We start from the raw sequence: 27,979 nt of genomic DNA, 5'->3' as shown, positions 1-27,979 counted from the left end.
GCATGAGCCACTGAAAATTATTTTACTTAGGGCGAGCATTACTGAGCAACAACCAAAATATCAGTGTTATCAACATTATCCTCATCCTGAATCCAAAACACAGAGCTGTTCTAGTAAGAAGAAACTTAATTTTCTTCTTTTCCCATCTGAAACCAGAACATGAAGTCAACAGAGCTTGAGCTGCTTCCATACTACTGTCTTATTTTAAACACAGATTAACACCTGAATGTTGAAAAAACAGAATTTAAATTCCTTTAAGATTTTTACATTCTTAAATAACCATATACTCATTCAGGGGACAAAATAGCTTACAAAGTAGTACCAATAAAATGGAAAGCCTTGAAATAGACTTGGTATTTACACACATACAACTCTAGTTCAGTGCTTATGGAAAGTATCCTGGCAGCATTGAGAGCTGCTGTCTCAGGGGTATTTTCCAGATTCAATAAATATACACAATGTTCTATTAGCTGAGAATTTTTTACAGCTTGCAGTGTAGGTCCAAATTCAATAAGGACTAAAATTGCAATTTTACTGTCTAACAATACATATTTTTTTCAGTCAGCAACCTATATCTTATAAAATGCCAGAGTCTTCGTGGTAACTGACTGAATTCTCCTGGACCCTTTCCCAGACCTGCCTGCTGAACACTCTGAGGACCAAATTTTGATGTGATTTAAATCCTGTAAATCCAAAGGTGTAGCCAGTCAATGAACAGTATATATAGAGACAAATATAGTGCTTGGGCAAGCAGGAATTTCCATGTGTTTCTACTTACCTTGGCTATGTCGCCACTGCTCTGGTTTTTTGTGGTTTGAGTAAACCAACAAAAACTCTCTGGATTTTGTTTCTAAATACAACTGTATAAGAAAGATACAGTTTTCCCAAATGAGGAATGGTAAATACCTTATTTCTGATGTGACTCTTTCTTAGAGATTGTTCTAGAATTAACTTTTATGTGAAGTTATCTTATCTTATACCAGATATACACAGACTACTGAGAGGTGATCCACAATGAAAGTGCCTCTTCCAGCACCTTTCCTCCCATGAGGATTGTAAAATGTGTTGGCTACAGATGTGAGTCAGTTCTCCTGAACTGCAAAATTTATCCCAAGAAAATAAAAATGAGAGGGCTTCCAGAAAATCTGTGCACACCCTCCCCCGAGAGGCAGGAAAGTCTATATTAGATTATTTTAATTGACAGTTAGGTACAGTTTCACTTTCTTTCCCAGGCTTGCACTTACTGAAATGAGGCACTGCTTAGGGATTGCCACAGATGGTTCATTTTGAATTTAATGCTTGCTATTCTTTCTGAACACAGTTCTGAGAAGTGACTTTCTCTCATACTCTGCTCTTCTGTTGCATTTCTGTGTGACTGCCAAGTGCCATGAGGGAAAAATAATTTATTTACATTAAGCTTTCTTCTTAATAAGTCAAATCTCTGAAGCAAAATGGTAAAGTAGGTGGCACATGGTGTCTGCTCACCTCTAGAGAGGCAGACTTTTGTAACACACAAACGCATACACAGGTCAAAAAACCAGAAGGCTTCAAAAATATTCAAATTCCTCCAAGTATTGAGCTCAGTGAGCCTGGAGCAATTGCAGAAGCAAAGATTAAATGTGTAGTTACATTTAGGATTTCTTTTTCTGACACTTGTTATTTTAAGTGAAAAAATTGTAGCAATTGTAGCAGAGGTAAAATCATCATCCTAGAATGGCTTTGGTTGAAAGGGGTCTTAAAATCATCTATTTCCAACCCCCCTGCCATGCATAGGGACACCTTGCACTGGACCAGGCTGCTCAAAACCCCGTCCAACCTGGCCTTGAACACTTCCAGGGATAGGGCTGCCACAGTTGCTCTGGGCAACCTGTTCCAGTACCTCACCATCCTGTGAAAAATGTTAATTTTTCCCTTCAGTTACCACTTGAGTAAGGTACAGATTTTGTTTCTTTCTGTTTTATATTATTTTTTAAAAATTGAATAATATAGTTTCAGATTGAAAACTCTACTTAAATGAGAAGTGAAATATTATGTCTTGTCTGGGACTAAATAGCACTCTTGTTGCCTAAAGTCATAACATGACATGTCAGTAGAAATGGTACTGATGCACCTCTAGATTTAGATATAAATGTCCTTAGTCAATTTTTGGGCAGAGTGTGAAATCAGGGTAAAGAGTGACTGCTATGAACCTGCTTTTAAATCCAACGATTATTCCCTTTTTTTTTTTTTTAATTAATTATAAGTATGTTTCAAGGTGAATATTCAGTCTGGACAAAAGTCCCATGAGAACCATCCAGAAATTAATGTGCAATCTTGTTCACATCCAGATAAATACTGTCGCTTAGTGGAACATGATTTTCACTCCAAACAGGTTTTTAGGCTGATGTACTCTGGTTTTCTGTGGGGAATGGTGGTCCTTTGTCACCTGCCAGGTAAGCTTTTGTGCATCTGTAATTGTTAACGATTTAAAAGAGAGATCCAACAAAGCTTTCCTACAGGGCTCAACCAATCTTCACCCATTCATCACCTAGGGACTCCGAGGCATCTCTGGGAATCCAGGCTGGGATGACAACAGATGGATTTTGTGTAGGGGCTGTCAGATTTGCTGGTGAATCAATCTCCTGCTACTGTGCCTTGCCTCTCAGGTAAGCACATGAAGTACAATCCCTACAGACAGAGCCACTTCCAGAAGTGACTGTACCTCTAGAACAAAGTACTTTGAACCCAAACACAAAAACCAAACCAAAAAACCAAATAAACAAAACCCTCAACAAAACCAAAACTGAACTAGGAGACATTCAGCATTATGGCTAATGTTTGCACTAGGCAGCTTTCCCACACTTCTCAGATTTGCCTGGGACATCTTGTCTAGATCATGATTTGCTAAGAGAGGTTGGAGCAGATGATCCTTGACATTCTTCTACCCTTTTATTCTATGATTCTGTGATCTTTCATGACCTGTGGAGGGAGCACAGATCAGTTTTATTTACATGTTGACGGTGGAATGATGCACACAAGACACAAAACCAACAGGTGGTTGTGATGCTCCCTGTATCTTCTCTGATGTTCTGCTCTTGCACTCAAGAGTTTGTCTTTTTCTCTTGTACTTATATGTGCCTCTGGTAGCTCTGCTAACCCTGCCAGAAGTGTTGAGTATGCTGGTTTAGTTAAGACATAAGCTGTATAGGCACAGTTTGAAGGAACATGCGCATGGACATGTTCAGTATCTGAGCAGATTTTTCCACCCCCTCTAAATTGTCTCACACCTGACACACAACATCATGCTAATCTTACACCCCTCATGGGTAATGGTGTCTGACACACATCATCATGCTAATCTTATGCTCCTTTTCATGGATGATGGTGTCTGACACACATCATCATGCTAATCTTACACTCCTCATGGATAATGGTGCCCTCCCAGCACAGCTGATCCAGTTGGGACAAGCCTTCATGGGTGGCATTTCTCTGTCTGGATCAGACCACAGTGTGATTAAGAGCAGTCCAAGAGGTTTTCTGGAGGGTAAAGTAATCAATCTCAGTGAAACCGTGTGTCATGCCTAGAGGACAGTTTGAGCATGGCAAACAGGAGAAGGTCTTTGGAGCTGATAGTCACTCCACCAAGCAGATCTTGCAGCTACCAATTACTAAGAACGCAGAGCAGGAGTTTCTCCAGGTCCTGCTGTGCAGCTGGGTGACACATGGTTTTGTTTTCCTCCTACCCTGCCCTAAGGACCAACAGGGCTTTGTGTACCAGCTTAGGCAAGTTTGGTTTGTCGTGCTCACAAGCAATCCGGTTCTATGCTTCTCTCCCTCACATAAATCCAGCATTCTGTCTTTACACAAGAAATGAAATATTAACTATATCTTGTGTTTCTATTTCAGTATTTTAAGAAAAAAGAGCTTTTGATATATTGGTCCAAGAATTGAAATAGACAAGTGAAATATTGGCCATGGGAGAAGGGAATCTTTGAAAATGTGGCTGCTGGCTGGGGAGGGGCTGGTGGCAAATCAGACCAGCGGAGATTAGTTTTTGTGCAAACACTGTAATTTTTCTATTTTAAGCTTCTTATCTGCTCAAAGGTAAATGACATAGAAAAGGTTTGATTGGTTTTTGAAATAAACTCAGGGCTTGTTTGGGATTTTTATGGTAACCAAGGTAGCTGAGAAATACCTTCTGAATGAATTGTAGCATTGTGACATGTTGAATATTAATCAATTGATATTGAATATCAATAATACATTATTAGTTACCCTAAAGACAAAATTTTAATCCCCCTTGTAATGAAAGAGTAAATGGCTTGAAAATTCTTGCTTGTTTCTTAAGTAGTGTCATTCTCCAGTTGTAGGAAACTGTTCTAAATACAGACCCGGCCTCTGCTTTCACTTGGTTGAAGAAGAGTTTTAATGCATTATAACTATCTTTCTCCAAATTAAGATAAAATAATAAAGCCCATAGCAAACAGAGAATTTTTGATTGTCTTCATACTGGAAGATAAACGATTATTGAACATAGTCCTCAATGGCAACACATTTAAACAAAGTACTTTTTGAGTAAGTTATATCTGTTTCCACACTTATATCTGTATATTTGTTTTAATAATATCTAATTTTTCTATTTATATCATATTTGTATTTATTACTTGTAACTCTGTCTGCATAAAAGCAGTATGAATTACTAAGATAATTTTTCCCCTTTCATTCCTTTTTTTAGTTAATCAGGGCAATTTTTCATTTAAATCCTTCCAGTTGAAGCACCCACTATTCATATATCTTGTTTCATATGAATTACCTGGGAAAAAGGACATAATGATGGATAGTTGATATTTGACTTAAATTAAAGATTAAAAACACATTAGAAAAATTTAATCATTAAGATCAAACCTAACTTCATAATCTTGAGGTAATCAGTTAAAGTAATATATTCACAGTTCATACATTCAGATAACACTTCTGCTTTCCACCAAATATGACAAATGATTGATCCTTGGTGTCTCCTAACTACAAAATTAAAGAAAGATCCTTTTCTGGTTTTCCCCTGGTAATATTAAAGGGACATGGTAATATTTTCCCCGGTAGTAACTGTAGATTTTTTCAGTGTAGATATAGATGCCAGTTCTTGATATGGTTACCTTGTTTTTTTTCCTTACCAGTCCAATTTGAGTAACTATGTTACAGAACACTCCTCACCCACAGGAAAGCAGCAACAGGTTTACCCAAGACTTGCTGCATTGAAACGGAACAGGTCACTTAAAGGCTTGAATAATTTGACATTTGCCAAAGAGTTAGTCAGAGAAGAAAAATAACAGTCCAGAGCTCTCTTGTATGAATGGCTATGGTGGAATAAAATATAGACACAATATAAGCTGGTATAAGTATAGGTTATAATACAGGCGCCAAAAATAGCAACTGTAATCAGTCAAACATCAAATCTTTACAATTTTCCCCATGCTGAGAAGGTGTGCTGAAAACTGTTACACCCACTGTGACTGCAAATAGCAAATACTTACTTTGAATTACGTTTTTTTATAAAACAAAGTGTCCAAACCAACCAAATTAACGTTTTTGTTTAAGTTTATGTGTTCTGCCAGGCAAGGACAAGCCTCAAGAGACAAAGTCTCAATATTTATTAACTTTGTAAATACAAATATGCAAATATTTTAATGGAATGTTGGAAATGTTCCTTCATAATGTCTGTTTTGTTTACGTTTCTACAGATTTCTTTGTTATTCTGGAAAATGGATAAATAGTATTTATTGAAATTTTAGATTTGTGCTTGCAAAATCTTTTATGGAAGTCTATTGTAGGAAAGAAAAGGAAATATGTCTATTTCCAAACTCAGAAAGACAAGAGTCATTTCTACAATTTTGTTAAGAACAAAGGACAATTACTTCCTTAGTATTCTGCCTGTGTTTCTTTATAAAGATATGAAAATAATTTTCAATATTCTCTGAAAAACTTTTGAGAACAGGGACTTTCTTCTGTAAGGAATTAGGTTGTTCATGCTTGTACCTTCTCAAATTCTATTTAGTGCTGAAGTGACCAAATAAAAACGATAAGAAAAATGCCTGAATAAAAAAATAGTCTGAAATTAAGTTGAAAGATGGCTAGAATTTGTTTCAGCAAAGACATACGAGACATATCACAGATTTATTAGCCTAGTAAATATTTACCTTGAGCTCCCATACAGGCAAGGATGGTTAATTAGAGACAGTTTAGTATTCATCCTCCCATAGAAGAAAATTTTCTCCCTCTAGGAGGCTGAGAACACAACAAATCCTCTTTGATCTGAGAAAGAACTGCTCATCATCTGGACATGAGCTGGCACTGTGCACTCCCAGCCCAGAAAGCCAAATGTGTCCTGGGCTGCACCCCAAGCAGTGGGAGCAGCAGGGCAGGGAGGGGATCCTGCTCCTCTGCTCTGCCCTCCTGAGACCCCACCTGCAGGGCTGCGTTCAGCTCCGAGCCCTCCAGCACAGCAAGGACAGGGACCTGCTGGAGCCAGTCCAGAGGAAGCCACAGGATGATCAGAGGGATGGAGCCCCTCTTCTGTGAGGAAATGCTGAGAGAATTTGGGCTGTTCAGCCTGGAAAAGAGAAGGCTTTAGGGTGATTTAGCTGAGGCCTTCCAATTCCTGAAGGGAGCCTACAAGAGAGAAAGCATGTAGGGACAGGACAAGGCGGAATGGCTTTAAACTGAGGACGAGTTTAGATTAGATGTTAGGAAGAAATTCTTTACTGTGAGGGTGCTGAGGCCCTGGAACAGGTTTCCCAGAAAAGTTGTGAATGCCACTACCCAGGAAGTGCTCAAGGCCAGGTTGAGTGAGGTTCTGAGCAACATGATCTAGTGAAAGGCATCCCTGTCCAGGGGAGCTGGAACTAGATACACTTTGAGGTAGGTCCCTTGCAACCCAGGCCACTCCGTGATTTTACGATCATTCCCATATGCACTGTCAGCATTTGGCTCAGTTGAGACCCATAAGTTACACAACCATACCATGGGAAGGTAGTGAGAAGTAATGAACTAAACACAAAAAACCAAAATGCAAAATAATATTGCTTGCTCTTTTATGTGTACTTTGCATTCAGCTGATGAAATAAACCTCATTACTATATTCTATATTTTTGCATGCACAAACTACAGTTATTGATCAATGCTATTTTGAAGTGTTTAAGTTCTTTGTGAGTCCTGATCATTTGAGATGGTTTATTTTAGATTACATTTTCTTTCACTCCTTCACCTGGTTCTAATCAACCAGTGTTTTGCTCCACCTAAAAGAAGCTTCTTTATTTCTGCCTCTGATTTTGCAAATGCTAGGGGAGTAAGAGGTCATTTGAGATGTGGGTTATGGTAATAACTGCAGATAGTGAAAAAGGGCAGGTTTAGATTTGATGTTAGGAAGAAATTCTTTGCTCAGAGACACTGGAAGAGTTTGTCCACAGAAACTGAGGATGGTCCATTCATGAAAGTGTTCAAGGCCACGTTGGATGGGGCTTTGAGCAGCCTGGTCTAGTGGAAGGTGTCCCTGCTCATTGGAAGAAGATGATCATTAAGGTCCCATCAGCCCTAACCATTCTATGAAAATTCAGTATTTTGTTTGTCTTTCATCATGGTGATATGGTAGAGAAACCATGAGAGAAACCATGTGACTAAATGTAGATGGATATCTACGAAATGAGAATTAGTTCTTACTGTTTTCTATTCCTTTTAGGATGGGACTAAAGCGCTTAAATCCAGGGTGTGCGTACAACCCACAGTCATGTGAGATCTTTGACACTAAAACAGACATACAGAATAATTTTGGGTGGAAAAGCCCCTCCAATGTCAGCAATTCCAAATTCCAACCTCCTCAAAGCAGGGCTAATTTCAAACTAGGTCAGGTTTTCTGGGGCTGTATCCAGGGTAGTTTTGAAAATCCCTGAGGATGAGAATTCCACAACCTCTCAGGGAAGCATATTCCATACTCAATTAAGTCTTGAAGTGACATTTTTCTTATTTCCAGTTAGGATTTCTCTTGCTGATCTATGTCACTTGTGCCACTCATCCTTTCAGCGCACATGAGTTTTTCTCCATCTGTAGGTATTGCCATCTTCAAGGCATCACCACCACCACCACACCTTTGGGAAATAGCTGTAATTAATTCCCTCCCTCAGCTCAGCAGTGTCATGTCCCTGCTCTGCTCTTTAACCCAGGAACAATGATGCTTCCTCAGATCTTGTAGAAAAGGGCTGGATGAACTTATTCCAGGGAAGACCATTGCAGTAGATAAATTTTGAGATAAGAAGTGATATTAGTTGAAACTTTCATGAACACTTGTTTAAGGCCTAGCAAATTTCAGACAAATAGGATGAATTTTTGGTACTCTATGAACAATCAAATGGAGGAAAAAAGCCACACTGCTATAATTTACTGTGACTCTGGAAACATTTTTATTTCCACATATTAAGAGCTCTGTTTTTTGCAAATGGCTGGTCTCTAAAAGTGTTTTCTCATAATTTGTTTTTCAGGAGAAAATTAATTACTTTTCTGGCTCATTTACTCATATAGTTGTAGACTTAATGGCACAGTCTCATGATAAAGTCTGTGTTTTCTCAAATATTATTAGACCAATGATAAAGTAAGACTTGCAAATGAATGCAAAATAGGCTCATTTCTCAGTCTATTTGTTTAGGATTTTCAGTAGACTTGGATGCAATATCCTCAAAGCTCATTTTTAATTGTTCTGCTATCATGAAAAACATAGCAGCTTTCACCAGCTTCACTCAGTTTTACTCTGTGAGACTAAAGTCAGCTTCATTCTTCATCAATTATTTTCCAGGTTTTATCTTTCATATATCTTTTGTTGAGTGGGATAAAGAAAAGTCTCCACTATCTTCTGTTCTATTTATAGTCTTTAAAATAGGTACATCACAATTAGACATGAGAGCTCTATCCTGGTTGAGTGAATTAGAACATATGTAGAAGGCACTTGGGGTTTGTTGATACTCTCATCTGAATGCAGCCTCTAAAATCCATTCAGCTGTGTTGGAGATGTTCTGTGCCTTGGCGAATGTTCACCAAGTTCTTCATTATCACTTTCTGTTATTATCACTGCCAATTTATAGCACTTCATATGCACGTGGCACTACAGCAGTAGCAATTATGTGTGTAGTGGCAGCTAGTCTCTCTTGTCCCCAGCCTGTCTCAAACATTTCCAATTAAAGCAGGCATCAGACAGCTTGTGTGACAAACTCAGGGAAACTACTCACACAAACAACGGCCCACTACCAATGCAGGAAACCACTCACCTAGGAAAATGGGTACTGGAGAAATTTGTGGGTGAGGAAAAAACTCATGGGGAATAATGCGCTGAAAACTTGGACCCCATTTGAGATGTAGGTCAAGATCTCAGTCTGCAACTTGCAAAGCTTGATATATTCATAAATGATGGAATAGCAGAATCCTTTAGATTGGAAAAGACCTGCAAGGTCAAGTCCCACCATTAAACCAGGACTGCCAAGTCTACCACCAAACCATGTCCTTAAGAGCCACATCTACATGTCTTTTAACCACCTCCAGGGGTGGTTACTCTACCACTTCCCGGGGCAGCATGTTCCAGTGCTTGATGTGTTCCATTGGAAAAGTAGAAAATCAAGCGTAAGAAGGAAGCCATCATGGAAAAGCAAGGACATCCTTAGTGAACTCAGAGAGTAAAAACAAGTGTACAAGAGATGGAATTAGGGATGGGTGACCCAGGAGGAGCACAGAGTTGTTATCTGAACTTGCAGAGATAGGGTTAGGAAAGCCAAGGCTGACCTGGAGTACTGCATCCCATTCTTGGCTCCCCAGTCCATGAAGAGTAAAGTGCAGGACCACAAAAACAAATAAAGGGCTGGAGCATTTTTCATATGAGGAAAGGCTGGGAGAGCTGAGACTGTTCACCCTGGAGAAGAGAAGGTTTAGGTGGGATCTCATCAATGTGTACAAATACCTGGTGGGCAGAAATAGAGAAGAGGGAGACAGACTCATCTCTGTGGTGCTCCAGGACAGGACAAGAGGAAATGAGCACAAATTAAAACTCAGGAATCTCATGTGAACACAAGGAAATACTTCTGTGAGGATTCTGAAACACTGGTTTGACAGGCTGCTCAGAGAGTCTGTGGAGTCTTCCTTTGAGGAGATAGTAAAATCCCAAGTGGGCAATAGACTCTGCTTGAGCTGAGGGTTTGCATCAAGTCAACTCAAGATGTCACTTCCAAACAAAACAATTCTGTGATTCTGCAACCTTTTCATTGCAGCAGCTAACCAGCTCTGTAAATTACATACAATTAAAGGAGTGTTGAAGAACAGCATTTGAGCAGAGGTTTGTCTCATGGAGAATTTCCTCTGTTTCTCTTCTCTCTTTCTCACAACCTCATTATTTGAGGTTCACAGTTCTTAGTTAGTGGAAGGTTTTAAAAAAGTAGTTACCAATGCTAATAGCTAACTACTAAACAAGGATTTCAACCTGATCAAATAACCCAAAGTTTTAGAGCATAGAACAATAAAATTGTGCTGGGACAGCAAAAGTTAATGAAAGAAAACGGTTACAGGTCTGGACTTATGCTTTCTTGAAACCCAAAGATCAGCAATAAAATCTGTGATAGATTACAACAAATTATTCCAAACTCTATTTTTAACTTCAAATACTGTCATATTTTAGAGACAATTTTGTGTCTTTTTTTTTTTTCCAGTTTTATGAAGCAAAGAAACATCAAAATTGCAGCACTTATCATTAAGCTTCAATCATAACAAATTTAATCTTCAGCACATGATTCATTGAATGAACAACAAATCACATATTGGGGTTAAGAATAGGTATGTTTTTTTGCTGTTTATAACCTTAGACACAGCACTGATTGTGTATCTCTGTGTGTTTGGCACCCTGCATGGGTTGAGAGGCTTAAAATAGTGCTATTCATTTTCATTTATTTAGGCATGAACAAGATTTTCCTCTAAGCTACACAAACCCCTTCATTTTCCTGGTATGAAACCCAGAAAAGGCAGATCAATCTTTCCTTGCATGCATAGACCTTCTGTAGTTCGTTTACTCACTAGAATTGGACAGATTTCCTATCAGCTCTTTCCCTCTTCCTGATTTCACTGTAAATGAAAATTTTTCACTGCTACTGAAATGAAAGGTTCATCTTATTTTGGTTCTGTTAGAAATATACACTCTCCAACCAGCTTCCAGTGAATCTCCTCCACTCCAGTATAATCCGGGTGAATAAAGCCAGCTAATCAAAAGGTTTCACTCAAGCAGCTTCTCACTTTTCTGTCAATAAAATAGTTAATTTAAAACTGTGTTGATGAAGTATGATGCTTTCAATCACATCTCTGTTCCCTACAAACATTTTCAGACATTTCTCTTAGTATGATGCACCTTATTTCTTAATTGTGCGCATTTCTAAAATTTTAAAATAAATTAAACAAGATGGACCAAAACATGTCTCACTCTGTCAAATCTTTACTAGCTCATTTCAGACTTACCCTCTTAATTTGCATGCAAGTTATTTTGTAAGCCTTCCAAACCCAAAAGATGAAGCAAAAATCTGAATAGTAATGTGAAAGATGTAGTGCAAAACAAATTAGCTTATTGTTTCTCTGTCATTTTAAACAAGGACAGAAAGCTGTTTTCAGTTTCAATTTAAATATAATTTCTTTCATACAAAAATTTCCTTACAAAATTCAATTTCCAAGCAAAAAACAATTTTTCTAGAAGGAATGCAAGATAACAGTGTGATTTAAGTGATTCTTCAAAGCAGCATGACAATACATTTAGTAACCTTTTCTTTTTACTGTTGTTTCTCATCCATGCACCAAATCTAGGAGAAATCTTAAAAATCCAAACGGGCAGGTGCTCAATAACTTACTAGAATTGAGTTTCTTAGAACCAGTTTTGTCCAGACTACCTTTGGGTACATGATTAAAGTACTTTGGGATACAAAATAGTTTCCCTGTGGTGACTGTGCAGTAAGCAGGATACCTATGGTCCTGCTCACAGCTGTAGTACCTGCCCTCTGGAATTCTCTCTTTTTCCCACTGATTACAGAGGCAGACCAAGGAGAAGAGACGGATGTCAGCTGGGAAGAATTAAAGTTCTCTAGAGCTTGTCCTTCTGTTTTGGGAAGTCCCTAATATGGTCAGCACTTCACATTCTCATGTTCATTTTGTCTGGTACAGAAGGGTTGACAATTATGACTCAGAGAATGTTTTTTGTTTGATCAGCAGAAGAAAATATAAGACATATATAATGACATAATAAAAGAAAAAATATAAGAAAATGTATAACTTTAAATATTTATAGATATTTTTATATTATCTATTAATAGATTTCATATGTATAAAATATAAACAATATGATATTTAATATCTATAAGTATATAAATAATAATATTTATATAGTATGTGATGCATATATTATATGTTATATATTGCATTTATATATTAATATTTATAGATTAATATTTTATCTATATATTTATATATAGATAATAGTATATTAATATATTGGTATATATAAATAGATATAGATATTTATATTTATTTATAATAATGTAAACATAATATAAGAGAAATTTAATACATAGTATCTGACTTATGATGGTCTTATTAATTCTGAGTTCTTTCCATAACTGTGGTGCATATCTTGCTTCTGATCACTGAAGGTCCAGGAAGACAGACCCTCATCTATCCACATTAAAAAGACAGAAAAGGCATTAACTCGCAAATAAAACATGTTATGATGCATAAGCCAGGAAAAAAGGCAAATAAAGAAAATTTCCCTAATTTTCTATCTGTGGTGCTCAACCTCATCTGAAGAAGCTTCTTGTTAATGTTCGATTTCATGTCAGGGGCAGCTTGTTTTTAACAAGAACAAGATTTAGTGCAAAGAGACATAGAAAGAGTGAGGAGACCTTCAGGTTAGGGATCCTGAATTAAGAAGGATATTTTTAAGGCAGTTATAGGAATAAGTAAATTAAATAAACATAGGCAATTTTTTAAATATTTCTTTTTTAAAATATTGTTCTCTTTACATTAACCCCAGCATATCAGTGAAACTCAGAGGAAGAAAGGCCGCTCAAAAATCTCCTTTGGTTTACACATCTTACTCCCACATAACAATAAGCATTTTAAAAGAAGTCTATTGCAAAATCCACTGCTGCAACTGAGTTTCTCCAGGTACTGCAGTGATCAGTCACAGAGCTGGTCACAAAGTAACCTGCACTGGCTCATAGCAGTGTGAGGATTCAGACGAGGACATCTCTATGGTTATTTCTCAGCCGGTAGCATTTTGTGCTCCTTAATTTGAATATGAGCAGTCAGATAATCAAGGCCCGTGATTTTTAGTGTTCTGTTTCATGGCAGCTCTTGTGCCATGCTCATGCAATGATTACTGCCAATGAGGCTTCCATCTGGGTTTTGTGTATGTGCCACATCTTCATGTCCCCTCCTTTTCCTAGGTAGTGTGAAGTGGAACACCTTCCCTTGGTAGAACTTTTGAGTCTTTTTCTTTCCTGAAATGTGTAGCACTGTGAGTACAGTTAGGAACTTCGATGCTCTCAGCAGATACAGAAGTCATTTAATACAGTTCTTAGAGCATGGTTAGAACTATAGCTCTAAAGAAAAAAAAGGGAAGGAAACCCTTTTCTGGCTTTGTTTTATCCATGAATTAGGCAAATCTCTGAGGACAAATATATTTTTCAGAGAGGATGTGCTGAATGGGAATTTATTATCTCATCAAGTGAAAAAAAACCCCAACCCAAACTCTAGTTCTGCCTGTATTCTCTTTGTTTAAATTTTCTGGAAATGGATCTCAATGATTCACTGTTATTTATTCATTGTAACTGCTGCCAAAGAGTAATATTTTTGTCATGGCAGAAATTTATTTCAGAATATGAATAATCAAACCTTACTGCCACCCTTAGATTCAGCATGTTGTTTTTTCAATTCCAATTATAGTCACAATAAATATTAAGATTTGTTATAAAACTGAGATAACTCTTGCCTTTCTAATTTATGGTTGAGTTTATCAAGTTGATTCAAAGCAATCACAAAGAAGCAACTTCTTATGTCAACTACTATCATTCAGTCTCACCCCAGACATTTAAATTCGTCTGCAAAATTGTCTGTCAAGCCTTCAGTGTTTCCACTTTTTAAAATTTAAAATGTCAGAGTCATGTTTTTTGTGGCAACATTGCTTAGGTTAGTAGAGGTGCAGAGAGAAGAACATGTCAAACTGTCAGGAGCAAGGGAGAGACCCCAACGAGAGCAAAGAACATCACCTTCAAAAGCACCATTGCACTAAGGAGGGATCATGAACCACATCCAGGGCTGTACAGAGGGTACTTGTCATCAGACATTTTTTTCCAGATGCAATCAGAAGCAGACATGAAGGAGTACAGTAATTGCACAACTATAAGGCACACCCTTTTGACTAAAATTTTCCCCCGAACCCAGAAGTGCGCCTTATAGTCCGGTGCGCCTTATATAATGGACAAAGTTGTGAAATTTGCCAACCTGGAAGTGTGAGCCGCAATGGGGGCGTGGTGCCACTGGAGCGCCGAGTTGCAACGAGGGGGTAGGAGCAGATGGCCATGGCCAGCAGGAGCTGCACGGGGAGGGAGGGAGCCAGGCCGGCCCCGGCTGCCACACAGGGAGAGAGGGAGGTGGTGCCGGTCCCGTGCAAGCTGCACGGGGAGGGAGGGCCACAGAAGCCATGAGTCACGGCCACCCTGAGCCAACCCAGACCACGGGCAGCCTCGAGCCACCCCGGACCACCGTGAGCCACGGCTGCCCTGAGCAGCGCCTCACCAGCCAGTGCCGCAGGCAGGAGTGCCGAGGCTCGCGGCATGGGGAGGGCACCTGGGGATGGGTTTAAAGGCTGCGCCAATCTGTGAAAAATGTTTGCAAATTGAGCCCCTGCCAGTAAACCCTGCAACTGCGTGATTTCATTACTAATTCGTTACTTTGTTGCGCATGACGCAGCTCCTTGCTGCAAAAAAAAGGCACGCCTTATAGTCCGGTGCGCCTTATATAATGTACAAAGTTGTGAACTTTGCCGGGTCCCAGAAGTGCACCTTATAATCCGGTGCACCTTATAGTAGTGAAATTACTGTAATGCTGAAAGCTGCCTCACAGGCATTACTTCCCAGCTTCCACTTAGAGGGCTTCTTGAACCACTATTCTCTGTTAAGAGCACAACAAAATGCAGCAGTTATTAATTAACTACAGTGGATATAAGTGGACTTACTGGTGTCTATCAGGAAGATTCCTCTGACTGCATGTTCTCCACCATTGCTGGCCACCTGCCAGACAGGTTGTGCTACAGGTTGAGAAGATGAGACAAGGAATAAATTGGATGCAATGGCTGTGGGTGGCCAAATCTACAGGCGAAGAGCTACAGTCCATTCTCAGTATTGATGAGCAAGTGGCTGGGCAGCTGCTTTTTCCAGGGACTCAGGACAGGATGGAGTGTTGCTTCCTTTCCTGACCTGTCCTGCCTCTGCACAACTATGTCCTGATCTTACCTTGAATCTCTCTTAATCTGTTTCCTTATAAAGAAAATGGGAGGGAAAAGGAAATGCAAGCAACTGTGCTTCAAAATTAGTTTCACTAATGCTTATAAACATCCATGGAAATATCAGATTTTTATTTTTCTTCTTAATGTGTATCCAAACCCTAAAAAATCTGGGAAAGGCACCAGCCTGATGACATGACAGCTTAAAAGCAGGGCAGCCCAGTTACTGAGGTGGGTGCAGATCTTCTGGCTCAAGCAACCCAGCAGCCTGCATATGGGGGAAGAAGGCAGAAGTCCAAGCTGGGAGCTCTGTCTTCTTCACAACCCACTAGCAAAGGAGTCAAGAGTCTGGCTCTCTAACAGTTCTCCAGGCAAGACAAGAAGGAGGCAAGTTTTCAACAAATTTTTTTCTTAATTGACATATCTTTAAAACATTTGATTCACTTTAATTGAGGTTCTTCTCATTTTTCTGTAAAAGTCTCAACCAGGTTCAAACACAGCAAATTTATCTTACTGCACATGAAGAGAAAATGATTATAAGCTGTCCCCCCAACTTGTATTTGTCTTAATTTGAAGTAATAATTGAAGTGGATCTGACTCTCAGTGCTAAGGCTGGCAGCTGTGGCTAAATTGGATGGGACAATGGGAACAATATATTCCTTTAATAAGCTAGACTGAAAAGCGTTTGCATTTGGGACTGGGACCAAGAAAGAAACATCACTTTGTTGAACACATTAAGCAAGCTTCTAACAGAGGCTGATGGCAATTTACACACAATAGCAGAAAGTGGGAAGATACTTTCAGCATTCAAATATGTAGACTGAAGATGTAAATTTATCCTCTGACAGAGGGAGGCAAATAGCTGCAGAAATCAGCCTTTGTGAATTCATGTGCTAACTACAGTCTTGAGTACAGACCCAGCAATGCAGCAGAAGCAGTTGAGAAAGCTGAAATTCTGAGAATGAAGTTGGGAAACAACCAAAAAACAAAACTGCCAGGGACAAAACCTTAATTTTTTTATTGATCTCACATTCTTCTGTAATTCTTAGGCCACATCTTTAAATAGGCGGGAAAAAAGCAGGAAACTCTTTGTATCTATTAGTTCATCTGTGTGCAAATATAGTGCACACCCCTGAGCACTACACCAGTGTGATACATCTGTCTGTCATCTCTCCTCTCTTTCCTAATGATGACAATATTCAGCATCCTCACAAACTTGTTGTTAGGAGGAAATGATGAGTGCAGATCATCCTGCACATCCTACTGAGGCTGTTATCCCATTGTTCTGGTTTCTGGTGCTGCCTCAGGAAAGGAAATTATATTGCAATAAGCAGGACTGGTTGCTCTGCAAAACAGAAATGAAAAGAAAGGAAGATTTTTAACAGTGGGCAAGGCAACCCTGCCTTCTGTCACTGCTCTGTATTTTGTCAACAGCCTCCCAACAACGTTGTCCTGTTGTGCCTGCCCAGATATCCAGGACAGAGGTTGTTGACTCTGACCTTCCAGTGCAGGAACAATCAGACAGCACTGGCTTGAGATGAAACAGTGTGTTTCAAATGGATACTTTTGAGAAAATCAATATGAAATTTCCTTGTCTTTACACACCAGCTTATTACGTATAAGGGAGAGTACAAATGGCCCATGGAACACTGTCATTAGAAAAGACCTGCATGTCCCTGTTTCACTTCTGAGAAAGGATTCCATTTGCCAGCGGGGAGGAGGGGAGTGTGGGCTGTGACACTGCCCAGCTGTTCTTTCACATCCAGCCTGTGGACTCCAGATCACATTCTCCCTTTGTTTCCCTGCTGTCCTCAACACGGCTTCCAAGATCTCCACCCCAGGCCATTGCTTGTAGAGATTTATATTGTGCTAAAGCATCTCCCTTCCATTTTGGCTCTGTACCAAATCACATCCTCCCAAACTGCTTTTCCAGTGAAGCACCTCTGACTTAATCACTGAGCAGTGATTAAATTCACTCATCAAGTGCGTATAGTTCATACAGAAAAGCAGATCCAAACCCAGAACCTTTAAGCAAGCTTTTCTCACCTGCTGGGAGGCAGGTCATTCAAAAAGAAGCCACTGCTTTTTGCATAGAAGTGACTGGCACTTTCTTACTTATGAAATGAGGAAAGAAAAACACTATTTAATCAGAAAAGCTTAAAAGTGGTCTCATCTGTAACATAACATTTATAGTGAGGTGGATGGGATGATGGTCTGTGCTCAGAAAGATAAGAGCAGAGCATGAGATAAAAATTCACCTCAAATGAATCAAGAGAATAATGCTAAAAATAAAAAAGGGCTGATGCAATTATTTTCCCAAATGCCAGACTCTAAATCACCTTATCTCACAGCCTCAAGTCTTCTCTCACAATATGGCAGAAAAATAATTCATAACAAAAATATGCATTCACACCCACCACACACAACTCCAAAGAACTGGATAAAAACCAACAAAAATTAGAAGTAAAAAAATGTTCATTTAAAAGACCTATTGGGATATCTAAAAGGGAGGATAAACTATTTGTTTGTTCCTTTGCCACCATTATAATATGCTGCTTTGGTTATTGGCACTGCTGATGCACAGAACTGGTAACAATTCTCAAAAGGATGATCTAGTGCGAACTGGAAAGGGAAAAGAAGAGTATCAGCATTTAGTGGAATGTTAATAGGATGAAAACTGTAAAATCAGCTGATGGCAGCATAAGGCCATCAAGGTACCAGCAGAACAGAAGTTTGGTCTCCATGACAATGTCATAAATTGTGTATGAAATTAATATTTAAAAAGCAGGAAGTCCTCTGAAGCACCAGGGTTTCATCAGAGAGCACACAAAAAGGCCAGTTGACACCTCGAGCTAAATATTTCCAGAAAAACAGTTTAACAGCTTGGAAAGTCATTCAGTACTTTCTCCAAGTCCCCAGCCATTTTCCACATCAGGGATATAACTAAATTCTCCGTAGCAAAATCTTTATAGCATTGATGGTCTGCTCATACATTTATCAGATCTGCTGACATGTACATTTGAATTTTTTTAATATTCTGAAAAATGCACTTTCTTCCCACCTAAAGCAAATCATATTATTATTGGTATCAAGAGTTAAGATTTGGGAGGCAATTAAAAGGTGTTTTAGATGATTAATAATTTCACTTCTAGCAGGTGGAATAGACCTGGTCTAAGGCATTCAATTGCACTGTGTGACAAAAAAATTACCCAAATGCTTGTAAACAATTGGTGACTATCCAGTTTGGCTTTTTATAACTTTTCTTATATATTCTTACAGAATACTGGCTATTTATTCATTTACTTACTAACAGAAATTTCTGTGTATTTGACCAGTAATTCACAAGAAGACATTGATTGGTTTGGTTTCATTTTTGACGTCTCGGTTTTTACATTTCAAGACAGTGGACCAACCCCTGAATTTTTTAATTTAAGGGGAATTCTGAATGGTAAAACTTTCCAAGACCTTGCATTTCTTCCTTTCTCTCCAGTTATGTCAATTACTATCTTACAAGTGCCAAAATGAAGTAGAAGAAAGACATAATGTTAACTGAGTAAATTTCCTGAAGTCAAATTAGTACGAAATAACATTTTCAAAATGCCATATTAAGTTCATAATAAACTGCTTTTACTTAATCAGTACACCAGTCACTTTTATGTTCGTTCCAAACTTTAAAAGACATGAATTCAAGCAATTTCAAAGCCATGTCCTACTCCAAATGAGAGCATCCAATTTCAGGGACCTTGCCAGCTCAGAGAATCAGTCCCTTCATTAGAAGAAAACTGAAGCGCTCACAACTCATTAGCACTAATCTTGTCTATTAAATCACAATTGTCACCTCTCCCATTTCTTGTCAAGACTGTTCTCATCCCTTACCAGCTCTTCCCCACACTTATCTGTGTAGTTCCAGATACTAATTTTTCATCTCAGGTCATATCCTTCTTTTCTCTTGCTCTTCAAGTTGACCTGTTCAAGGTCAGCCAACCACAGTATTCCCTTAGGATGATGCACATGGGTAACCTGCTCTATCTGCTTTTCCACTCTCCACATCCCACTCTACCCACAGAGGACACCTGTGTCAATTTTATGAGTGCTTTACTCATATAGAATCATCAGGGCTGCTGTTTTTTGCAGGACAGGACTTGTTGCTATCAGCAGAAAAGGTGCTGTATAAATCCACTCCTTGCTTATCACACTATTTCTATGTCCAGGGTTTAGCTTCTGTACCTCAGGAGTCACGAGATACAGCACATTTTAAAATTAAATATATGAAGCAAGTCTCCTCCCAACAGTCATCTTTATGCAGGGAAGGGAGAAATCTTCAAAGCCTTTAAAGAGAAGGAGTATCACATGGATATGAATTAAAGAATTAATGGGCCCCAAGCACAATACTGATTAGTGACTTTTAATGGGTTTCACAGCATCCCTGTGAATTATGTGGGTAACACTCATGTCTCCATTCTAGTAATACATTTGAAATAATAAGATAACATAAAGCTGCTGAGAACTGTTCATCTCGTTAGTGGAATCCAATATTAAAAGGATTTCTCAATTCCTATCTGTGGGAACACTCTGCCAGAAGAGATCAGGTCAACTCTAACATCAAATGCAATGAAATGATGTTCAGTGTCTTGGTGTGTATCTTTCAATTATTTTAAATACTCAGTGACTGTAATTGCCTTTCTTTCTAATGGTTTTAATCAGGCAGCAGCTCGTTAGTATGTCACAGTTCTTTAAATAATCTGGCAGAAAATTTCTCTATTGGTATTTCAGGTGATTCAAAAGAAAAAGAAGGAAATTTCATTACCAAAACTTCAGATTTTGGCAATTATTGCTGAAAGATGATCTGATTCCATGAAGTAATGCCATGGTTCATATTACAGCAAATTTTGAAAAGACTGGTTAGATATAAGAGTCAGGACAGGACATTTGTAATTCACTGGTGAAAGAAGTGATATGGCCAACAAATGAGTTCAAAAGTCTAATGGAGATTTGTTAGATTTAATACTGCAAATAAATACTGCTGCTGTTTACGATGAGTTGTTGGATTTTAATCAATGGAATCAATAATAACCAGCCACTGCTTATAGAAATGTGAGTGTTGTTCTGACAGAGTGGTTTCTGGGCTATTGCAGATGTAATTCTCTGCAGTTGTTGGGATGTTCATTTTGAATCAAGGCTGGTTAACCTTGGCACATGTCTTTAGCTGAACACTTTGTGTTAAGTCTTACCACTCAACCGACATGTAAGTGATTCCATAGCATGGGAAACAGAGTACAGTAATTTCATGACTATAAGGTGCACCCTTTTGACTAAAATTTTCCCCTGAACCCGGAAGTGCCTCTTATAGTCCGGTGCACCTTATATGATGTACAAAGTTGTGACATTTGCCACCCTGGAAGTGTGAGCCGTGAGGCGTGGGGGGAGCCGGCAGTGCCACGACAGCCGGGTACAGGCGGGCCCGGGGGCCAATGGCTGCCGGGTTGAGGTGGGGCCTCAGGCCAGAAACCACGTGGGGGGAGCTGGGGGCGGAGCCTCGCTGCAAAAAAAAAGTGCGCCTTATAGTCTGGTGCGCCTTATGGTCGTGAAATTACTCTAAGTGCTGTCAAAAGAGAAGTTTACTCAGAAAAATTATTCCAAGCCAGTACAAAAAAGCAATTAAGATGAATACCCATCATGATGATGATATACATCATGTTTCACATAATTTAGAGAGTATCTGAAATTTTAATGTAAACATTTTACTAAGAGTAGAACTTCTGGGTAAGGTGGATGAGAACCTGTCAAAGAAACAAAACATGAGTCCACCTGTAGACCATTAACTAAAATAGTCAAGTGATCTAAATCTCCCATTTATACACAAATGCCTAGTATTTTCAGGCCACCAAAGACAAAAGTAGATATTTTGATTGTGAGGTATCAATTAGCTGAGTTTTCCTGCAATATAAATGATTGCAAGATCCTATTTGAGAAGAGATAGTTGATGGTACCACATTCACTCCTTTTCTGTCTCAGAACCAAGCTGTTTGAAACTCCTCAGAAAATTTAACTATTGGGATAAAATTTAGTAAGAAAAAATTTCAGGGCTAATTTTATTCATGGATCAGCAGTATTTTTTCTCTGTTAATCCCACAGAGTATATAGTATGATTTGGGCAGTAGAGAATACTGACAACATTGATAAAACCAGAGACATATGCTTCTGAGCCAGTATATTTGAAGAAAACTATCGTGATCTTAAAAGCAAAGAGACATTTTCAGCCATCTCTTTTTGTTCCTTTTTTTTAAGCTTTTAATTAATATATTTGCACTCTTCACCACTGTGGTAGTCACACATTAAGTAATGTGTTTCAGATGTGAGTCAATTTTCCTCAGATCCTCAACTGCAGGATCTTATAAATAAATAAAAACAACACATGGAAAAACGTCTTTCATATGTTATGGATACTTGATCAGGGTTCATTCTTCCTTTTCCACAATATTTCATTTCCTTTCCCTATAAGCACTTGGATTGTTCAGAAACGCTTCTGAATGAAAAGTTATTTCTTCCCTGTGGTGAAAATGTCTTTTGTCCCAAATACAGTTTAGTCACTAAGTGTCCCTGGGCTCTATTGTTTTACCTAAAGAGCACCAGAAATATTCCCGAACTATATTTGATTGAAGTGGTTGCTGATTTTATAATTGCAGTTTTAGCAGTCAAGATGTCTAATTTGCCAGTCACTGACCCCTGAAACTTGGTTTCCAGTTGACATGGAAAATGTATGATGAAGTACTGCATATTCTGACTTTGATCTGAACATCTAAGCCCTCCATTTGGAGGACATACACACATGAATCAAAGTATAATACTCTGGGGTATATCCTAATTTCAGAGTAGTGGTTGCACTATTAGTTCAGAACTTTCTACTTGACTATTCACTTACTGGAATGAAATAGAATTGTAACAAGAGATAGCATGTGATTCAAGCTCAAATCTGGCCTTTGAATTATGAGTGGCTGTATTATCTTTGCACCAAGAGAAAGGTAAAGTAGCAGCTAATAACCTGCAACAGAATTGACATACACAAGAGAAGCTAATTTGTGTGCTTTTCAATTTTTATGGAAGACTGGGAAACAAAATCTAGCAAGCCAGATTAATTTATATGTTAGAAGAGTACTTTGAAGGGAAAACCACATGAAAATACATAATGGGAGAGCAGCAAGGGAGAAAAATCTCTCAGCAGGGAATTCTTCAGTTAACTGTCAAAACTAGGCAGATAGTGATGCACAGAACAAGTCAACAATTTCCTAACAATTGGAAGATGTTCCCAAACAAAGACCAAAGCACAACGAGAATATTTTTGAGAGAAAAGCACCACAATCACTCATTTTTAATGCATTTAGATGAACTTCAGATGTCTCAGTTTATAAATAAGATAAGCTGAGATGCCCCTGGAAGACAATACATGTGTCTATGTGAGCTGATCCTCAGCAAACCATGATTACATCCCACATGACAAGCAGTGAAGCCTGAGGTGACAGACACTACAAGTACATACGGCATTACCTCAAGTCAGGAAAATTGCTTCTGTTTTTGGGGTTTTTTTTCACTTCTTTCAGACAGGTTTAATGTGCTAAACTTCTAGATTATCTTGAAGGGAAGAGATGAAGATTCCCCTCTTGAAAAATAAGTCCTCATACTAGACTTCTCAGTGCTTAAAAGAGGAAAACTCCTCCCACAAAACACCCAAAAAAACAAAACAAAAAAAACCCTCACGAAATAAAACCTACAAACAAACCAAAAAAGCAACCCAAAACCAACTCCTCATGCACTGTCTGTTCATGTTGTCACTTTGATATTTGACCTTCCTGTGAGATCTGACATACAGAGAAAGGGCAATTTATGAGGTTCTGGTCCATTGAGTAAAAGGAGCATTTAATTTCAAAATGCAGGCAGCTGTGTACAGCTGGTAGACAGCATCTGTTTTACAGTAATGGTCAGGAGAACAGGTGCTGACTCTTCCTGTAGAATAGAAATAAGCTTGCACTGTGCTACCGTGCCAAAAGACCTTTTCTGTTCTTGTGCCTTACACAGCTGTAAGATTCATCCATATTCCACCCATGTACTAATGATTTTCCATCAATCCCCCTGGCATGCTGGATGATCCTGGCATACCCTCTATGCCCAGCCATCCTGAATATAGTCAGCACAAAGTGACACCCTTTTAAAGTGAACCTGGGGCTGAAACATCACTGATGGCCCACATCTGAAGCACAATTCAAGCTGCATTTATTTAGACTTGAACTAATATTCAGTAGAAAACCCAAAACTTTTCTTACAAGTTCATCCAACTGAAAAAAGCCATGAAAATCTGTGGCCAGAGTAATCTCCACACATATTGAAGGCAAAAGAGCCAAGTGGAGCAATGGGACAAGGGAGAACTGAACTGTTCCTTCACCTGGTTTCTCGCAGAGCTACATCACAGGAGATACAACTACTTGATGGACCTCCAAGGTCTAATTCCCACTTCCAAAGGGATCCACGCTGTGTATACGCATACACATGTACATACACATGTACATACACATACACATACACATACACATGTATATTATTTCCCAGTGGGAGATTGTCATCCTGGACAAGGCCACCCACCGGTGGTGCATGTGAGTGCTGTGTGTTCAGCCTGTGTCAGTCTGTGTGCCTGGCACAAATATGTCTGTGCTGCAGGGGTTGTTTGCAAATGTGCCTGGTGGGAAAACACACTCAGCCTTACTCCTGGTGAGACCCGAAAGTACAGAGCTCTACTGGACTGCTACACTTTGCAACCCATGACAGAAACAGTGATATTTCACCTGCAGAGAAGTGAAATTGCACCAGCAACAGTAAGATTTTGCAACAGACTTCTTTTAAAATGTGAATAATTCTAAATCCCTACTTATCTGCATCTTACAGATCTGATCTTAACAAATGATGTTATTTCAGTGGCAAAATCTAGATAAGACAAGACATTGTGTCATTTGACTGTTCCTTTCCAGACTTTAACACATATTAATATGCTTATGGGTATTCTGCTAGCACGGATGGTGACATTTGAGTAGCCCTTTTAATTAATTTTGACCTTTTGCCGTCAATAAATAATTTCCAAATACATTTTGCCCTTGTTCACCGCAATTTTGCTGCAGATTGGATGGAGTGTTATGTTTTCAGAGTAATTGGCAAACAATGCTGGTGGTCACTAAGCAGGATTCTTCTGTAGAAGAGCAGTCTATACTGGAACAATCGAACAACATCAGACTCAGAGACACAGACAGAGACCCAGTCAGAGGTGCTGGAAATTTGCCAGAAATTCTTAAGTTCTGTAAATTATTTAATGGTGAGAAAAATCCAGGGCTTCCTGGTTGAAAAGCTTTGCTGAGATAATTCTTCTGTATCAGTAGGAGATGTGTACTGCACCTGCAGCCAGTGCTGACTGTACCTGTCATGGTTAACCCCAGCTCAGCCCCACACAACCATTCACCCACTGCCCCCACAGTGGGATGGGGGAGAGAACCAGAAGGGGAAAAGTGCGTTGAGATAAAGGCAGTTTAATAGGAAAGAAAAAGGCACATGCCCAAGCAAAGCAAAGGAAGGAATTCATTCAGCATGGCAGGCAGGTGTTCAGCCATCCCCAGGAAAGCAGGGCTCCATCACACACAACAGTGACTTGGGAAGGCAAGCACCATCACTCCAAATGTTATCCCCTTCCTTCTCCTTCCCCCAGCTGTACGTGCTGAGCATGACTTCATTCATGAAGCCACATGGTGTGGAATACCCTGTGGTCAGCTGGGGTTGGCTGTCCTGGCTGTGTCCCCTCCCAGCCTCCTCACTGCTGGGGTGGGTGAGGAGCAGAGAACTGCAAGCACTGCCCAGCAACAACTGAATCCCTGTGCCACCAACTCTGCTTCCAGCACAAATCCCAGTCCTGTACTGTGCAGGCAATTAACCCCACCACAGCCAAAACCAGCACAGTATTTTACACCCACAACTGCTCAAGGCACAGACAAATTTGCTATTTTCTATTGCTGTTCCCTTCTGTAACGTTTGCTAGTCTCAAACAAGGCAGAGTCAGCAGTGATTACCTTCTATTGCTGTGCTGTGACATGCATTTAAAGCAGAATTGGAATTCTAGTTTTTCACATTTGCAGGCTAGATTCAAGTCCTACTTGCTGCATAATGTTTGTTGGAGTATTTTTAAATTTTGTGAGCAAGACATTAAAACATTTCAATTTGTCTCCAAGACAAAGTATTTCCTTCTATCCTAAAGTCCCCAGTCAATAAAAATGGATAGGCTTTCCATACAGATGCATTATCACAATGTCTTGGGGATTAAATCTCAGAATTCAATTAATTCTGATTTTGATCAATCACTTCCCAACTTCTTTGCAATTTAAAGAGCTTCACAAGAGGAAAACAGAATATCCCAGATTCCCAGTTTCTTACTTTTGCCATTAGAGTTGCCATAGTTCATTATGTATGTCCTGTTTTCTTTGTGTACTGTGAATATCTTGGATTTAGAAATAACCAGTGGGTTGTTTCCTCTCACTGACTGCACAACACAAGTCAGAAGCATTTTACTCAAGCTTTTGTTTACTGGGAATAATAATCAGCATTTGACTATATAAATTAGTTTCAAGGCATTTAAACAGAGTTCACACATTAGCTGGTATTCACAAAAGAATGCAGTAAGTTGTCCTGTGTGTAGAGACTTAAAATTATTAAAAGTTAAACTCTTGCAAGAAATTTAGGGTACTTGCCTGATGATTAAAACCATCTTATGTTGTTTTGTTTCTTAAAAATCCATCTCTTAGAATGTCAGTGACATTTGATTTTTGTTACAAGGTGTGACATGGGAGTTTATTCTGCCCTAAAAATGCTCATATCCTATTTTACTACAACACAGACCCATTACAAGTAAACATGAAAAATGATCAAGATAATCTAAGGCCAAAAGGAGTAAACCAGTGTTTACTCTTGCATTCTGGGTGCCATAAAAAAATAGAAAAAAAAAATTTAATACGATATTCTCTCTCTACCTGGGCTTTGTAGATTTGAAGACCTCAAGAAAACCCTGCTACTGTAGTATAAATTATCTGACAATTTGTGATCAATATGTATTTTATAAAAACAAGATAAAGATAATTTCAGCCAAATTGGTCTTTCCTGAAGATAGGTATGTATAGCAAAAAAACATCAATAAGGTTTCCTGGCTAAAGTTAACTTTTCTCTCTCAATCCTACTGAAACTGCTTTTGCTCAGAAAATTTGGACCAATCTGACCAAAGCAAAGTGCTAAAATCAGGCATCCTAAACTTTTAACTAAGTAACTAATATGAAAAATTCAGAAAACCACTTTCACAGCAATAAAAAGTGCCCACATTAGGCAATGTAACTGTTTATTTTTTCTATGCTAAAGTCCAAGTTGAGACTATATGATCAACTCCTCAGCTTTTGAAGTCCATCAGCTTTGATGGATTTATCTGTAAGATTTCACTTTCCTCTTCCTGCTGCTGATCCAAAGAACATACATCTTGAGCAAAAAAGAAATTATGTGAAAAGATTGAAATAACAGTAACAGTAGGAGTTAGTGACATATCCACCTTTTTTTACACTCAACATCAGAGTGAAATCTCTCAACTCTTACAAAAGTACAGTAATTTCACGACTATAAGGCGCACCCTTTTGACTAAAATTTTCCCTGGAACCCGGAAGTGCGCCTTATAGTCCGGTGCGCCTTATCTGATCTACAAAGTTCAAAAAAATTGCCTACCCGGAAGTGCGAGCTGCGAGCCACGGGGGGAGCCGGCAGGGCCATGGCTGCCAGGTGGAGGTGGGGCGGAGCAGGGGCGGGCACGCCCCGGCCCTGTGGAGGCGGAGCCGCCCCTCCAGAGGCACGCCCCGGCCCTGTGGAGGCGGAGCCGCCCCTCCACAGGCACGCCCCGGCCCCGTGCAGGCGGGACAGCCCCTCTAGAAGCACCCCCCGGCCCCGTGCAGGCGAAGCCGCCCGTCCAGAGGCACCCCCCGGCCCCGTGCAGGCGGAGCCGTCCCTCCAGAGGCACGCTCCGGCCCCGTGCAGGCGGAGCCGCCCCTACACAGGCACGCCTTGGCACCGTGCAGGCGGAGCCGTCCCTCCAGAGGCACCCCCCAGCCCCGTGCAAGCGGGACGGCCCCTCTAGAGGCACCCCCCGGCCCCGTGGAGGTGGAGCCGCCCCTCCACAGGCACCCCCTGGCCCCGTGGAGGCGGCACGGCCCCTACAGAGGCACGCCCGGGCCTCGTGGAGGCAGAGCCGCCCCTCCACAGGCACCCACCGGCCCCGTGCAGGCAGCACGGAGGGGCGGCGGCCATAGCCCGGCCCCGGAGAGGCAGCACGGAGGGGCGGCGGCCATAGCCCGGCCCCGGAGAGGTAGCACGGAGGGGTGGCGG

At 39.8% G+C, this 27,979-nt stretch overlaps 1 protein-coding gene across 3 annotated transcripts in view; it reads right to left on the bottom strand.

Annotated features, from left to right (window-relative positions):
- The window catches only part of STK32B (serine/threonine kinase 32B), a 166,781-nt gene that overhangs the window by 76,154 nt on the left and 62,648 nt on the right, over positions 1–27,979 (bottom strand). The gene's annotated exons all lie outside the window — the stretch shown is intronic.

Source organism: Catharus ustulatus, chromosome 5 (genome assembly GCF_009819885.2).
Source record: "Catharus ustulatus isolate bCatUst1 chromosome 5, bCatUst1.pri.v2, whole genome shotgun sequence".
In the NCBI taxonomy this organism is placed as follows: Eukaryota; Metazoa; Chordata; class Aves; order Passeriformes; family Turdidae; genus Catharus; species Catharus ustulatus.
Note: the sequence above shows the minus strand (reverse complement) of the source record. Positions and strands in the feature narration are given on the sequence as shown.